We start from the raw sequence: 12500 nt of genomic DNA, 5'->3' as shown, positions 1-12500 counted from the left end.
AGGATATGTTTATTACTTTAAACATGTCTAATTTATCCATATATTTTTCTATGCATAGGCAGTAACTAATTGCTCATCTAACCCATGTTCCTATGGTACTTGATTTGTGCAGAAGTCCTACTGAAAGGGACTTCCCAAGCAGATTTATGAGATGTGGCATCAAATTCCAGGTTAGATACTTGCCAGGCATTGAAGTTTCATAACCTCAGTTGTCTTTTACACTGTTACTTTGTATCTGAGTTAATTTGTTGTTAGCAGTTATATCTGTTTATTAATGCTTACCACCTTCGGTTCCTTTTAGCAAAAGAAGTCTATCTTATCTGCTCACAGTCACATGAAGCTTCTGGAGATTTGGAGTTTTGTTCTCTCTCTCTCTCTCTCTCTCTCTCTCTCTCTCTCTCTCTCTCTCTCTCCCTCCCTCCCTCCCTCCCTCCCTCCCTTCGTCCCCCCCAAATCCCAAAGAGCTACTTAGGCCATTTGTGTGTCATCCCAATCTAATTCTTAGAAATGAGTCTCCTGAGAGAGAGTTAAGCAAGACCAGTCTGAGTTTGACCTTTAGAAAAAAAATTTAAAAACCTCCTGTGCACATGCCCAATGAGGTCAATTCTAAGGTCCTACAGGCCTTGCCTCTGGGGACTGTGTTTGCATCTGTTTATGTGGTTTGCAGAAGAGGTCTGATTCATTGGGTACGTTCTTGCAGTCTCACTTCCTGGGACATGAAAGTCTCAAATTGTTGTCAGATTCTAAAAGGTCTTTCTTATGCCCATTTCAGGAGAACATGATAACAAGCATGATATGAAATTGTGAGCACTGAAAATTAGTAGTAGTCACAATACTGTCTGGTTTGAGGAACCCTCGTCTTACCCTCTCCACGCACTTTGCTGTATGAGGTCTCTATTATTACCCTGAGAGCACAACATCCCCAGACTAAGATGAATAAAAAGCCTTTTAGCATGACCCTCATTTCTCTTTCTTCTGATTCTTTATGTGCTTGCTGGAGTGTCCTTGCAATGCATTTTCTCACTGAAATCCCATTAACAATAATTATGCTAATACTATAATAATAACATTTAAATTTGAGTGTTAAGTGTGGTTTCTGAACGGTTTTGTAGTCAACCCCTAGAGTGATCCTGTGAGATAGGACAGGTAATGCTATGACCCAGGGAGGAAACTGAGTCACACACAGTGTCAGACCTTCCTTAATGAGGCCCCACTGTTCATTGTAAGATTTGGGATTTAAGCACAGATCTTCTGACCTGAGCCTCATACATGGAACGACCACATTGCATTGCCTGTCTTAAGGAACATATTTATTTACCTCATTTTTGAGAGGAGGATTCTAAGACTCAACTTATCAAGTTGCCTGGCTGTTACACAGCAAATCATTTGATAATGAAGAAACACACTGCCTGACTTTATCTGCTAATGCAGTGCAAATTGACCTCACTCTATTGAAGACGTTGGATTAGTATCTTGATTAACTACATTCCACAAGGAATCACAGCATAGCATGTGACAGCTTAAAGGATTTGAGAAACAATCAACTCTTCCACAAAGCAGAATTCTTCTCTACAACATGGCTGGGATATACCACATCCAGTTTCAGCTTAAATGTCACTAGCAATTGGGGTGTCACCATTTTGGTGGAATCCTTGTGAATAAGCCCAGATGTGACCTCCATTATCTGTGTCCGCTGACTCTTCTTCCTCTACAAAAACAACAAAGTAATTTTATTCTAACCCATATATATTTGTGTCTCTTAAACCCTTTCTATTGTACTAGAGATAACTCTTCACAGTGGTAACTGACACGCACGGTCTTAGTTTATTTGATCTCATAACAGCCCTGTGAGACAGATATAAGTAACAGAAGAGGGAGCTAAGTGAGTTTCTTGGGACTACACTGAAGAATTAGTAATTTAACTCCAGCATTAGACCCTAACATTCACGATCTTCACCACAGCACCTTCCCCCTTCTTTTTTAATGCACAGCTTCTTTGTTGACCGTTCAACAATCAGGTTATACTTTTACCCTCATTTACCCCTATTTAATCTTACAGCTTCACGCGTGGGCTAGAGGATGCGGAGGGACCACAGTTCCACTGCTTCAGCCTTCTTTAAACTGGCTTGTGTTTTATTTTATGCAAAGCCATATTTGTATGTGTTGATAAGTTACCAACTCTAAGACATGATTGACAGACCAGATCATTGTATCAAGCATGCTTTCTAAAAAGCTTTTGTGGTAGAGAAACAAAATTCTGTGTGTAACAGCATGTAATGTCTTAGAAGATGGCATCTGGAGTAATTAGGAGTTGGGGTCTTAGAGAAAGACTACCTCAGCTCATCTTCCTGCACCCCAAGTCATCACTGATGACATCAGGCAAGAAACTGCCATACTTTTCCTTGCTTATATGGCAGAATTTTAGGCTTTGCTTCATAGACATGCCCTTAATGGGCTAACATTCCCATTATGTTCAGGAAAGGGTTCAAAATATGATAAGCAGTCATTAACTCCTAGTTACATTTATTGTATTATAGTCAGATTTGGCAAGTGACAGCCTGTGACTCAAATCTAGCCTGCTGCCTGTTGTCAATGAAGTTCTATTTGGAAGGCAGCCACACCACTGTGTTTACAATATCACTCATAACCTCTTTGTGTCACAGTGGCAGGACACTGTTATGATGTAGGCTGTAAGACCATACAGTCAAAAAAAATTTTTTTTCTCTCTGGATCTTTGCAGAAAACTTTTGCCATTTGCAATTCTGTATAACAGTTCTTGAGTCTCCAACCTCTGTTACTCTTGGGTCTTGAAACCTTCAAGGAGTGACTGATAATCCCTGTCCTCTGTTGCTTTGCCTAGGAGAAAGATCAGTTTTAACTCTTCCTCCTTCAGAATAAGTCTGTGAGAAAGAAAAACATGTGTCTTGGAGATGTAACTTGCCATCCATTTACTAAGTAATTCCATGCTGTGTACCCAGCTTTGTGGCCATTGCTATAACATAGACATAAATAGAAGACTCACTGGGTTATATTTTTTAAATCCTGATGAATACTTTATACCCAACTTTACACAATTCTAAGCCGTGTGTGTGTGTGTGTGTGTGTGTGTGTGTGTGTGTGTGTGTGTGTGTGAAAGAGAGAGAGAGAGAGAGAGAGAGAGAGAGAGAGACTGACTGTGTGTGTGTGTTACCTCAGTGAACTACCTAGCATCTCTCTGAGGTAAGAATTACTTTTTCTCCTCATGTTACAGAAGAATGGAAACCAGGTGATGATTAGCAAAAGCTTCCCAAGTCTACATAGTCTACATAGTTGTGAGACAGAAGAGCTGGGAATTGAGACTCTGTAGTCTGATTCCAGAGTCTAACAATTTCTACTGCAGTCACCCAACGTTTACAACAGTTGTTAATCAGTTGGGCCACCAGGTTAAATGAGCCGTCATTCGGAGACTTAACCATCCTGATGCTATGGGTAGCAATGGAAGTTTCCACTACGCATGGAAGCTGTGTCTGGAGGAGACTGAGCATTCCTAAAATGGAAGTCTAACATAAACTGAAGTTTGGTGGGCATACAGAATTTTCCCCAAATAGAGAACTGCCTGTACAAAGGGCAGAGACAGACAGGTGTCTGACACATTCAGAATTTTAAGCAGGGTTTTATCATGTGCATTTGAACGATGGAGATCACATCACCTAAGACAAAGACAGGAAGCAAGTACGGCCCAGATGATGAATACCTCCATATAAACAAAGGCAAATCATCAAAGCCATCTAGCTATGACTTAAACTTTCAAAGTGATCCCTATGTTTCTTTGTTACTTAACGCCCTTCTCCATCCCACACATGGGAATATAGGTGCCATTGGGGACAGCGACCAGCCTACTTCAACCACTGTGATAACTCCAACACTCAGACTTCCCTAAAAAAAAGAGCCCACTGATGACTAAACAAAACAGTATGTTCTGGGTGATCACAAGGGCTTCCTTGAAATAGGACACTTTCCTTGTGTTCCTGGTATACTGTGGGGCAACAATCTTGCTTTGTTGAAGAATAAAGGCATGTTCCTTTGAATGATCATATCAGGGCTAGGGATACATCTCAGTGATATAGCATCTATCTGGGAATAAATAGTAAGGCCCTAGGTTCAACTCCCAGGCCCACAAAAAAAGGGACTAGGGTAAATGTAACCATCTTTCGCTATATACATGTGCAGATGAAGCTGCACATCTGTAATATATGAGTGGGGAAGCCTAGGTCCAGCTGTGTACTCATGTATTCTTCCTATCTCCCCATGCATGTTCGGCATGTGCAAGCATGTATGCTCACAGTGGTTATGCACTTTGTGTATGATTATGCGCACATGAGTATCCATATACATGTGGAGATCATACATCGAGCTCTCTTGTTGTACTTCAGGAGCCAGCTACCATGAATTTTTTTGAGGCAGAGCTTCATTCTTTCTTTCTTTTTTGGGGGTGGGAGGGAGTGGTTTTTCAAGGCAGAGTTTCTCTGTGTAGCCCATGCTGCCCTGGAAATTGCTCTGTAGACCACATTGACCTCAAATTCAGAAATCCACCTGCCTCTGTTCCCTGAGTGCTAGGATTAAAGGCATGTGCCACTACTGCCAGGCAAAATAGAATTTCTTATTAGGACCTATAACTCACTGGTTTTGCTACACGGCTTGGCCTGTAACTCCCAAAGATGTTCCTTCAGCTCCCCAGTATTGAGTCTACAGCATTCACTACCACTCCCGGCTTGCTGTGGATCAAAACTTAGATCCATGTTAACACAACAGTTTACAGACTGAGCTAGCTCCCCAGCTCCCAGACATATTGTGTATGAGTGTGTGTGTGTGTGTTTGTGTGTGTGTGTGTGTGTGTGTGTGTGAGAGAGAGAGAGAGAGAGAGAGAGAGAGAGAGAAGAGTGTGTGTGTATGTGTGTATACACACATATACCTTTTAGAGGAGGCAGCTTCTTAGGAAATCGCACAATGTTTAAAAGCTGGAGACCTTATTTCCTCCCTTGACAGGTGAGGAAAATGAGATCAGGGAGGTGAAGTGACTTGCCCAGGGCTGGAAAGCTAGTTAGTGCCAGATCTGGAACTATAATCCAGGTCCCTGAGTCCCAGGGCCAATTCTCTTCCCACTACACTATCAGCCTGCTGAGAAATTAGCTGCAGTGTGAGAGAAAGTCAGATTGCCTCTTTCATCACTCCTCAGTCTTCTTGGAAACAGAGACGACTTCCTCCTGTATTGTTCATAAGGTGACTTAGGAAGGTATCATGAAGGGACCAGGCCCTGTGATCTGGCATTTCATCAGCATATTCCACACACAACGGCCTGGGCTCAGCTTGAATGATTCACAGAAGGTCTGAATCCTTGACTTCCTCAACATCAGCTGATCTCCTCCTGTCAATCACATTTAGAAGTTCACATTTGGAGTTCACACTCCCTGAAGTCATAAAGTATTTCTTTCCCTCCCAGTAACCTGAATCTTGTTTGTTGTTGTTGTTGTTTTGAAAAAGAAAACTTGAACATATTAAACACATTTTCTGGCTCCTTAGAAACAAGCCTAGTAGGAGAGCTGATTAGACTTGCCTAAAGCATTTCCTTGTGTGTAGCTCTGTCTGCTTTTGCTTTTAAATGTCATCCAACAAAGATTTCATTGTGGTAACTTGGGGGCCTAGCAAACTTGGGCTTTCTTGAACGTTCTTTTGAAAGTCTTACAACTGGCTGTCCTTCAAATAAAAAACTCCCAACATATTGAAAGAAACTTGGTTCAGTGTTGAAGAAGTCTTCTTACAGCCGGCCTCCCACTTCCCTTTTTTCTTGAAACTGAAGATTAGAATCTTAATTGCTCAACCACAGTTTTTAATTCATGATGCCCAGAAAGGCCATGGTTTATTAATTAGTTCTGATTATTAGGTGCCCCAAACTGGGCCTGGCTGTTTCTTGATTGGTTTCAAAAGCTCTTTGCCTGAAATTAGTGTCTGTAAGTACACGGAGGTGTAATTATGCAGATACTAGCTGTTCAGTTCTGCCAGGTTAAACCCTCTATTATGAATATATATTATGGTGTCTTCAAAGGTGCTTATTGAAATGCCACAGTTTAATAGTTCAGGCTTACAAAATCAAACTCTCTTATGTTACAGGGAACAGCCTGTTAATTGAATGTTTTCTCTTAGGACAGGAAAACATTGACTTAGGCATACACACATGCATACACACACACTTATACACAAACACGTCAATTTTTAAAGCAATGTGAGAAATAGTATATTTTATGATTAAATGTAAGGTCTTGAGACACTATTAAATTCACCTCCTCCTTCTACCAATGTCTAGCAACAAAAGCTCTGGTATGTGATTTAACTCCTCTCTGGTACAGTGTCATTGGTAAAATAGGGTTGACCATAATGCTTGTACCATAGGATGTTGTAGGGTTAGTGCCCAGGAAATGCTTAAGAGAAAGAAACATTGAATTCTTTATAGCTTACTCTAAGGCTCTTAGTTATTTGATATGAATCTGAATTGTGAGGCTCAGAATTACAATGTATCCAAGTGATGGGCCCTGAAAGTTGGACCCTGGCATCTGGGATCCATTTTCTTATGCTTCTACAGTAATGATTTCCCTCCACCCCAATTTTCAGCTAAGTGGCCAGAGCTACTCATAATAAAGAATTGCTTTTTTCATCTAGATGTGGTAATGGGGTTAAGTTTTGGTCAGTGAGCTGTAAACAAAAATGACTTAACAGTGGCTGGAAAAGTGGAATTAAAAGAAGGATGGTGTATATTTGGTTTCAGTTAACACATGTGGAATCCCCTGGACGTCATCACGAGGAAATGGGTGGACAGTGAGCAAGCCTGTGAGGGATTTTTCTTGGTTTTGGGCACTGAGATGAGAAGAGCCACTCTGAAGATGGGTGTCACCATTTCATCGGCTCGGCCTGACACTGAAGGAAAGCAGCAATTCAGTTGAACATTGGCAGGCAGGCTTCCATTTGTTTTCTCTTCTCCTGACTGTGCACATGATGTGGCCAGCTGGTTCGTGCTGCCACTGCTTCACTTTACCTGCAACAGTGAGCCAAGTGATTTCTCCTTGAAGTTGATTTCTGCCTGGCTGTTTTATCACAGCAACAGGAAAAGAAACTGAGATACAAGTTATTCTTTTCCATTTTCCCTTTGTCTTCATGGGATGTGGGTCTCGATGGATGGAACTCAGATATCTATTTTAAATTATCAGGAGGTGTAGTGAAAATGGGGTGCAGAAGACGGCAGAAGGCAGAGTTGCTGGACCCTGGGGAGGCAAAGTAGCCTTACCAGATCTTTTATTAAATTTGAAACTTGTTAAATTCATAATATCCTTTTCTATTCAATGCATTCATTTGGGGTACCTGGCCCAGACAAATTCAGACTTAGGGAACACCTTCCTTTCTTTTCATTAAACCATACTTACTTGGTTATGGGTAGTGGTTTTAGAATACAGACCACAAAGAATGAGGAAAAACTTTCACATATAGTTGTCCTTGTCAGAGCCACTACTGTATTTCCTCCCGACATCTCTGTACCATTCTTACTCTCCACATAGGGAGACTCGGTCCTCCATCAGGGATTGAAGAGGACTGAAATGTGTAGCCCTCTTGTAGAAATTCTGTGGCCTCTAGCACCCTGGATTGTTCTGGCTTCCTCTGGCGAGAAATCATGGACTGTTAAAGAAATCCAGTAGTCTTTTCTGGTATTAGTTTCACAGAAGAACACATTTCTTTGCTTTCCATGCTTATCAACCTGAAGCAAGATCCAAGGGCCGTGGATGTAGTTCCATCTAGAACATCTGCTTAACACGAATGAGACCCTGGGTTACAAACCCATCACAGAAGAAGAGAAATAATAAAAGTGTTTTTGTTTATATTTTTGTTTTTGACTCAGCAGGACTCCTGAACAAAGGCTGTGGGGGTGGTGCATGCAAGCATGTGAATATTATGAGTGAGGGGCCATGCATGTATGTAAAAGTCAGTAGACAGCTTTGGGTGTTCTTGCCTTCTATCTTGTCTGACATGGGTCTCTTCTTTGCCACTGCATCATATCAGACGGCCTTGCAACTTCTTCACTCCACCTCTCATCTCACCACTGAGATGACCCATGACTGAGATGATGCACTGTATCATGCCTGGCATTCCATCCATTGTAGGGATTTGAATGCAGGACCCATTAATACAAAGATTCACCCATGGAACTGTCTCCAGCTCTGGACCAAAAGCCGTCAGCAGGGAAATGTTAGTTGTCTCTTTCTAGGCAGGTCTGGAAAGAGGTCCCATGAGCTGGTTAAGAGCATCACTCTACATTAATATTATGGCCAAGAAGGCAAACTTTCCTCAAGACCTTGCTATGCTATCTCTTCTATGTAAATTACTCTAATTCTGTATCACATAAGAAGTGAGTACTTGGCAAATACTTGCTTTTAGGTTAAGATTTTGGTATGCTTATCAGCTCTGCCCCACAAATGGACAAGCCACATATTTCTAGAATTTTCATGCTTAAGCAGGATATTTGGAATATTGCTTGGGTTATCACTGACAGTAATCCTTTGTGCCCTCGAAAAATGTTAGGCCTGTTTCTAATATCTTTTCCTTTAGGTAGCCAAGTCTACTTTCCAGGAATTCTCTCTACAACTGGCCAGTGATTGGGCCACTGTATAGCTCACTGAAAATCATTATTTCCACTATCTAAAATAAAATCCAAATTTAAGCAACTTTTGTGCATCTTTCATATAAGTGGCATAGTCAAATACCATGAAAGAGCGTCTCTGAGTAAACACACTGCAGCTCTCCCAACTGCTAGCCATGTGAGCCCCAAGCATTTGGAGCATGAATGATTGATGTATATATGAACACTGACCTATGTGTTTGGTAGAATTAGGATAATCCTACAAAGCTTTTCTGAAAAGGATGACAATGTATTTTCATACCTTTTGCCTGAGGGAACATGGACTCAATGAAGGAATGGTAGCTTAGATATTTTTTGTCTATAGACCCTGGTTTCCCTAACAAATATAAAGTGAATTCTTAAATAGTAATTTTAAAGCTTAACTATAGGATAATATGTAAGCAACTTGGTTCGAGATTCAGCTCATGATTGAGTGCATTACAAATGGTTTTTTTTTTCTTCTTCCTCTTGCAAACTGAAACCAAATTTTTCTCCCCTATGGAATTGTGATCAGAGTTACAAACCAGAATGTGTTCTTGAAAAGGACAGTCATTTTCCTTCTGTTTCTTAAGATGTTGGCCATGTTTTCAGGCTGAGTTCAAATGGCACTTACCCACACAGCATCCTTGAGTCTCACTCTGAAGCAATCATTCTCATCCGCAGCCAGATTGAGTGACAAGAAGCCATTCCAAAGAACAGTTCCTCTCCTCCCAATTGCTGCTAGAATACCCTATATCCCAGTAAGTCAATTCTACAACAAAGCCACACATTTTACCATCTACAGAAATAGGAAAAATAGTCACTTTTTTATTTTTTTTTAAATTAGCATATAGGACACTAGATACTGTTGTGCTATTTTGGGGGCAAAGTCTGTTGATTTAGTAGATTCTCCAGCTCCACCATCTTCCCAAGTTCCTGTGACCTCCGATCCTCCCTTGTATCTCCTCCATCTTTTTTCTCTTCCATATCCCATCTGACCCTTCTCCTAGCCACTCCCATCCTCCATCAGCACTTTTTTTCCGGACATTTTTCCATCATCTTCCTAGTTTTTTTTTTTAATCCATATTTACACTCATACACATGTGCACACACACATGCACATACACACACACACACACACACACACACACACACACACCACATATACAAAGCCCACATACTTTATGGAAGAGTAAAAATACCATGTTTTTAAACGGCCCCATTCATTTCAACTTTGTGTAGCTAGAGTCAGTCTCCATGGGGTTTCTACACGTTATGAGCCATGTCTGTGCTCCTCTTTAAATAGATTACTCAGTAATAACACATTTCTTAAAAGGATCTGTTTGTGAGTCACCTCTCTCCTCCTGTAACTTTAATTTCTGCTGACAGGTTTGCAGGGAGGACTATGGAGCTGTGGATTTCTAGTAAATGCTGTATTCATACCTACAGGTTCTCTTCTATGTTCTCTGATTCCTAGTATAAACCTTGGCCATTCTACTCCATGCCATGGCTTCTGTACTTCTTCTGTAGGATTTCCTAGAGGCACTGATCCCGTGTGAGGTCAGGCAGCAACTTTGCAGCCTCCCAGGCTTTGTAGCCTCTATTACACAGCTTTGTGGAGCAAGGAAATGGTGACATTCTGTATTCAGCCAATTCATAGCAGCTATGATATAGCCCAAGGATCCAGATACAGCACCAAAAGCAATTAATAGAGTCATCTTTATGTTATAACACTTGAGGATGGAAACTATGAGCTACTTTCTGTAGTCTCCCTAAACTTGGTTTCAGTCTTACGCCATGGAAGCACCATCTTCTGAACTGACTTATTCAAGCCATCCCAGAGTTTTTGTTCATTTTAATCCACTGTCATTGGTAATGGCCTTAGCTATGATCTCTGCCCACTATGCAATAGAGAACCACAGTAGAAAGCTCACAGAGAGAAGGATGGAAAACTTTATATTGCATGTTCCTGAAATCTTGGTTGCCCTGCCAACTCAAAAACTATCTAAGGAACAAGGCAAACATGAGAAAGAGCAGAACTTATGTATGTTCTACCTTATAATCTTAAAAAAGTAATACATGAATGTGGTTAAACATGGAAGAGTATAAAAAGATAGTAAATAAATAGCAAAAGTCTATTTCTGTTATGGTGGCTTTCATTCCATCCTCTGAAATAAACTATCAATATTTCCTAGAATTCATACTAAAAATAATGGGAAATATATAAATATTATGTATATATTTATATAATATATATGTAGATATATGTAGATATATGTAGATGTACAAATATTTATACATACACACATATGGATATGTATATACATATATTCTGTACATACATATATACATATGTATTATATAAATGTATACACTAGATATCTATTTAAATAGCATATATCTTAGTATACATTTATATGTGTTTATATGCATATATATACATATATGTATATGTACCTATAGACATATATATACATATATATTATTATATATACAGACTAAATGTATACATATATATCTTCAGTAATTTTTAGATATAAAATATAGAAAATATTGATAATAGTTTTAAATTGAAATAGTATACATATACATGTATATATACTATATACATACATAAAAAGTATATAATATGTATAATCACAAATATACATATACTTCTGGGTATATTTGGTTTTAATTTTTGGTTGTTGAGGCAGTGTTTACCTGTGTGTAGCCCTGGTTGTCCTGGAACTTGCTTTATAGACTAGACTGGCCTCAAACTCAGAGATCCACCTGCCTCTGCCTTGCAAGTGCTATGATTAAAGATATATACCTTCATGTCCATCCTATATTTGTGATTTTATACGCAAAGATATTGCGCTGTCTACTTTGGGTTTTCCTTTATCATCGATCTTCCAAGTCTTGCTTCATCAACATGTGCATATCTATCTTATTTTAATGCCTTTAGAGATTATGATATATTTAACCTGTTAATTTTATAGCTCTTGGCCTTGAGAAATAAAGATTTTGCCACTACTACAGATTGTGCCACTAGGATATAGAGGTTCATATTCATTTCTTTGTGTACATGATTCCAGCACCATTGAAGTTGAAAAGTCTACCCTTGTTTCCGAGCATAATAACAGCATCCTGGGCAATGAGATGTCTGCTAGAATCTTTACATGTGCATTAAATCATAGTCTTTCAGCCTAGGTTGCACTTCATATCATCTGTGCACTTGTTTTCAGTTTTCCACAATATGATTTACAATCAGAAAAGATAGTGTCACAGTTGAAAAAGAAAAGTTACATGCAATTCCCAACTGCTGGACATTGTAATAGCAAGTTCTAAGACTGACACTGGTATGTAATTTAAATAATAGGATAATTGTGTTGAAAGAAGCAGAAAGCCTGAATCTTGTTCAGAATGTAAAAGGCTTGGTGATTACAGCATGTCCAATGCAAGTTTCTTTCAGAGTCAGAGATTTTTTCCAAAAATATAACCTATTCTTTTGAGAATTTTATATGAGTACAGTATATTTACATCATCTGCATCCCATTCTCTTCCCTCTCCAACTCTTCTGTGTCCTTTCAATTACCGTCTCTCCAATTCATGACATTGCTTCAAACTTATTATTGTCACACACACACACACACACACACACACTCACTCAAAATCTACTGAATCACATTAGTGTTGCTTGTATAGCCATGTGTTCAGGGATGACTACTAAGACTGGGAAACCAATTGGGGGCCCATCTCTAGAAAAAAACTGATTATCCATCCTTCAGCAGCCATTACCTGTAGCTCTTCATCTAGGAATTGAGCCCTTGCTGAATTTTGC

General features: G+C 39.6%; 1 protein-coding gene across 1 annotated transcript in view; it reads left to right on the top strand.

Moving 5' to 3' along the window:
* Sntb1 (syntrophin beta 1) overlaps nt 1-12500 on the top strand; it is a 241638-nt gene that overhangs the window by 92565 nt on the left and 136573 nt on the right. The gene's annotated exons all lie outside the window — the stretch shown is intronic.

The sequence above is a fragment of the Arvicanthis niloticus genome, chromosome 13, assembly GCF_011762505.2.
Source record: "Arvicanthis niloticus isolate mArvNil1 chromosome 13, mArvNil1.pat.X, whole genome shotgun sequence".
Classification (NCBI taxonomy): Eukaryota; Metazoa; Chordata; class Mammalia; order Rodentia; family Muridae; genus Arvicanthis; species Arvicanthis niloticus.
Note: the sequence above shows the minus strand (reverse complement) of the source record. Positions and strands in the feature narration are given on the sequence as shown.